The sequence below is a fragment of the Ranitomeya variabilis genome, chromosome 8, assembly GCF_051348905.1.
Source record: "Ranitomeya variabilis isolate aRanVar5 chromosome 8, aRanVar5.hap1, whole genome shotgun sequence".
Classification (NCBI taxonomy): Eukaryota; Metazoa; Chordata; class Amphibia; order Anura; family Dendrobatidae; genus Ranitomeya; species Ranitomeya variabilis.
The window spans coordinates 29,839,451-29,844,677 of NC_135239.1; the positions used below are offsets into that span (position 1 = coordinate 29,839,451).

Consider the following 5,227-nt stretch of genomic DNA (forward strand, 5'->3'; position numbering starts at 1 on the left):
TTTCTCTTAAATTAATAGCTTAACTTAGTTTGGCTCTTTCAGTTTACAGCAGCAAAAAATGTTTTGTTAAGGGTGTGGTCTATGATTACTTTTTTTTCCTTAGTCATGAATGTCTAATTCGGTTAAATCAAATCTTACATCTTACATTCCATGGATGAACACAGCCTTAATATTTTATAATCCATATATATATATATATATATATATATATATATATATATATATATATATATATATATATATATATATATATGAGTCCAGGAAATTGGAAGTCGACTGGTCATGCAAATTGAATCCTAAAAAATTCAGCTGTCATGATCCAGGCCAGGGTTTGTTTCTTGCTATTCTCTCCCTGGTCTGGTCATGTGGGGGTTAACCTTTTTTGCCTCATTTTGGGATCTGTTTGGCTATTTCAGTCCACGGCTGCCTGCAGGCAGCATCAGCTATAGTTCTTGCCCCCGGCTTGAGCAATTGACCCCATTACACCCTGATTTATCCTCTGCCCGTTTACTCTGTTCCCCTACCTTCCCATTCCTGTTTCCCCACTCATCTTGCTGTGTGCTCCCCATGCTGTGTCCTTGGTATCTGACCCGGCTTGTCCTCTGACCTGTTTCTCTCTTACGTCTCTGACATCTCCGCTCCCGACTGACTCCGACTTCTTTGGCTTGTATCTGACCACGTGTATTGTTGTTTCCCCTGGTATTGCGTTTCCCGTCTGCTCCTGACCCGGCTTCTCTGACTTCTCTCTCTCACCACCTAGTGTTGCCTGCACTGTCGCACTGAAGTTTTACGTCGGGAGTAATACTTATCTTCCCTCTCCAGCACCCCCTGGGATACGACGCACGATACTGTGCTGTGGCAGCATTACATCAGGTTAGATAGAATTTTGGGGGAAAATTTAGCACAAATTTGCTGATATGTAGTGGCCTTGTGACCACTTAATTCAATTGGTCTGATGCATGGCAAGACAGACAACAGGTTCACTGTGACATCATGTGACATAGCCCATTCTATCCTATGGGCAGGTAAAGAATTAATGGAAGTGAGGAGCAGGAAGAAGAAACAAGCAGAGGGTGAAATAGAAAGGTTGAGGTGAGCTTTCTACCAAGTCATTTACCTCATTCCAGAGCTGATTTACATCCAGATAGTGTAAAATGATGGCCCCCATACTGCTGTGGCTTGTCTCCTTAAAAAAATGAATGAAGAGCGGGAATCCTTCTCTGTGTGCTGCGCTGTGTATGGCAGAGCTCTCAGCAGCTAGTCTCCCCCTTTCCAGCTCCCAGTGGATTGCAAATTAGGGATAGAGGTTGCATAGGGGTAAACAGGATGGGAGAGAAGGTAAATGAGGACTGGGATCCAGCAACAATGAAAAAATGTTAAAAGAGCTTTTACTATGCAATGAAAAACATAGTAAGAAAAAACAAAAAATAAAGGATCCATAAGCCGCGTTTTGGGTTTGCATCCCTTATTCATAGCTGTGAATAAGGGTTACTAACCCGAAATACGTTCGTTTATGTATCCTTAATCTTTTTTTCGCACCATGTTTTTCCTATGGTAAGGAACGAGGCATTTCAGAATTTCATATGCCATAAAACATCAGTTTATGGCACTTTTGAAATTTTGTTAGAAAGTGGTCAATCCCTTAGAGTCATTTTTTTTTAGAGACTCGGTGACAGTGATAATTATAAGCCTCTATCACTTCCCCCATCTCTATAAGTATTCATGAATATGGAAGATCTCATCTAAGTAGAACCATTGCCAAACAATGTATTTACTCCAGAGAAGAGAAGACTGAGGATGATACTATATCTCCATAAAAATATGGAATTGTTTGTTATCAGGACCATGCGATAACTTACGCAATTGACCCCACACGGAGCATAAGGTCAGTCCTTGCAGCTAAAAGTGGAGATCTAATCTCAAAAAAACAAAAGTGTTACTTTAGTTTCTGAAAAGTAAAGTTATGGAACCTGCTCCCACAGGAATTAGTAATAGCCGTATGTGAGGATAGATTTAAGAAAGGATTAGACAGTTTCTTTGAGAAACACAAGGTACAGTTTTACTAGACTTTTTGTGTTGATTTGAATATGGGGATCAGGAACAAATTTTATTTCTTGCATATTTTGCTTTTATCGTATGATTGCGGCAAGGCTTAAGGTTCAACTGTTTAGAAAAAGGATAACACTTTTTAAGCCTAAAAGCGTAAGAGAATGGTATGGTATAAAAGTAAAAAAAAAATGGTATGCCAAATGTCTAATTTAAAAAGCTAAGAAAGCACATTTTATTGCTTGCTTTTTAGATCCTTTTTATAAAAGAGAATCTGTCTGTAGGATCAACCTTCTTAAGACATCTTTTATGATCATGTAGGTCATAGGAAGCGGAGTAAAATGATACCTTGATATCTGCAATCTGATGTCTTATTACGGAGAAATCCTTGTTTTTCTTAATTTGTGAATGAGCTGTTAAGATCTATGGGCTGGACGTAGATCTTCCTGAAATTCTGCCTCCAGAGCTTACTGGAAATGAAAAAGGGTGTTAATCTGTGAGACAAGTAATGACGGACAGTCTGCTCTCCGGATCTACATGCCTCAAATGGTAAAACCTCCTTTTATTCAAAATAAGCTCTGGAGGCAGATTCTCGGGGAGATCTATGTCCGGCCCATAGATCCTAACAGCTCATTTACATATTAAGAAAAATGTGGATATCTTTGGAATAAGATATTGGATCGCAGATATCGAGGTATCATTTTATTCATCTTTCTATGACCTGCATGGCCATATAGATGACTTAGAAGGGTGGATCCTACTGACAGATTCCCTTTAACTAAAATAGAAAAGAAGGAGAGCGTCCTTAGTATGAACAAGTAACATTATACTGGGCAAGTAATAACTTGGATATACGATTACTGGCTTTTTGGTGAGGTCTGACCATAGAGATCCCTATGATTCTAAAGAGAGAAGCATCGATCAAACCCTCCTGATGTCTTGGGTCCCTGTGCGGCCGCACTAATGATATGTCCGATAGATAGGTAATAACTTGTTCAGTTGAGAGTAACTTTTTTTTCCCAGTTATTTATAATATAGAAGTGAATTGAGAGAGAGAGAGTGTGACCATCTCAGGGCAACGCCTGTTTTGGAGATAGGTGTGGATTTCACAGGTGGAATCCAGTTGCATTGGATTCATAGAATGTTAGAGTTGGAAGGGACCTCCAGGGTCATCGTGTCCAACCCCCTGCTCAATGCAGGATGTGCTAAACCATCTCAGACCATACTAAAGGTATCTATTCCAGAAGTATCTGATTTGGGAATATCGTTTTAAAGGAAGTGAGGGCATCTCAGGACCCCTTTTCTGTAGGGTACCGGAACTTGTTAAAATAGTAATATGTCCTGCTCCTCCACCAGAGATGTGCAATCATCTATTTATAAACACTACCATCAGAATGATAAGTCACTTATAGCAAAAATGCAAAAATGCAGACTCTATTTTTGCCACATTGTTTTCCTGCGAGTTAAGCGATGAAGAAAAACATCTGTGTTGGTCTATTAAAATCTCCGGCAAGCTGTGCGGTAAAGTGCTTTCTGAAACATATATGCCACCCATCATCTTGTAAAATGAAAAAAAAAGTGTTTTAAGGTTAAAAGAAATAAAAAGAAAAAACAGAAAAAGCATAAAATACTTATAAAGCTCAACCTTTTAAGTCATCAATTACTTTTAGAGCTAACACAACGCCGCCCGGTTTAACCTGTGCAGCATTGAATCTGTAATATAGAAAGTCATTACTTTATACTTTTAACTGTTACCCGTTTCGACTAAAATTGCCCCGAAATGCTGAACAGACGATTGGTAATCATAACAAAAATAAATGAGCAATTTCTTCCTGATCGTATATTTTTGTAGCATTTTTTTTTTCAAGGTTTTCATTTGGCAAAGAAAAAAAAAAAAATCAGCCATAAATGTTCCTTTCTATTACAAAACAGACAACTCCTGCAGAAAGTAGCCGGGATAGAAAAGTGCTGAATGGTTTACACAGGGCGGAAAAAAAATTGATGTAAGCTGGCAGGACTTACAAATGAGCTGAGAAAACACATCGATGTACAACAGGGGTTTAATTGATAGCTGGGCTGTATTTCACTTTTGATCCGTCCACATGGCATATTCATTGTATTAATGATTTAAGGAATAATTATTTTAAGGTTATGTTTCTTTCTGTAAGCCATCTCCCTCTCACTCTCTCTCCTCTCCCTTTTCCAAAATTGGTTCCAGATGCGGTAACCAAACCTTGGTTAAAATGATAGTTCTTCTTCAGCGGGAGTGACAGCAAAAATGTAAAGAAACCAAATTCTTCTCCATAGAAGGTCGACATTTATGAGCTATCTGATTCTCTTCCAGTATTTTTTATATTTTTTATTTATTTTTTCTATCTAGAAGATGTCTTCTGGTCGACCGGAACTTAATTTTTAATTTTATTTTTTAATTACTTTTTTTTGCTTTTGTAAAAAGATCCTATCAGTTTTCCTCTTAATATTGTGTTAACTTTTTTTTCTTTTTTTTTTAAGCTTTTAGCCCTTAAAAGACTAATTTCTCAATCAAATGGAGTAAAAGGAACGAATGTACGGAGAAAGTTCAATGTGTCAAGCTGGCAAGGAGAATTAAGCACAGATCCGTAACGATATGAAAAAGCGAAATAGTAGCATCGACGATGTTTTCGAATGAAAGTTGAGAAAACTGTTAGAGACGTGCGCTTTTACATTATTATCAAAGGTGTTAAAATATATACATCGCACATGCTTGGCGAGGAAAAGTTATTTCAGGGGTGTAAAGTATTCATCTGTCTTGCATGAAAAAAAAAACTACTTTGATACTGGAAAATTATTGTAAAAATGTTTGTTTTGGGTCGATGGCAAAAGAGAAATCGTTTTCTGTTGCCTTACGAGCCTCAAGGTTTCATTTCAGCTTTTCAATGTTTCCAAAAACAAAGAGTGAAAGGGGATTAATAATCACTCCATTTTTTTCTCATTACTATCCAATGTAGAATAGTTCCACTTTCCGTTTTCTTTGAGTCTGTAAATGTAAAACAAGAGTAAAACTTCGATATGCTGCCATTATCCCCTACAACGGGATGAAGCTACTTTTTGTGTACATATCAGTTTAATATGTCCAGAAACTTTGTTGATTCTGATACTCCGTCATGTGTCCTTCACTCTTTTTAGGTGGTTTATTTTCATT

General features: G+C 37.6%; 1 long non-coding RNA gene across 1 annotated transcript; it reads left to right on the forward strand.

Moving 5' to 3' along the window:
• Positions 1-1,052: 1,052 nt before the first annotated feature.
• Positions 1,053-4,788, forward strand: LOC143787449 (uncharacterized). Its single transcript, XR_013218371.1, has 2 exons — positions 1,053-1,092; positions 4,265-4,788. It is a non-coding gene; the product is annotated as an uncharacterized LOC143787449 (long non-coding RNA).
• The last annotated feature ends 439 nt before the right edge of the window (positions 4,789-5,227 follow it).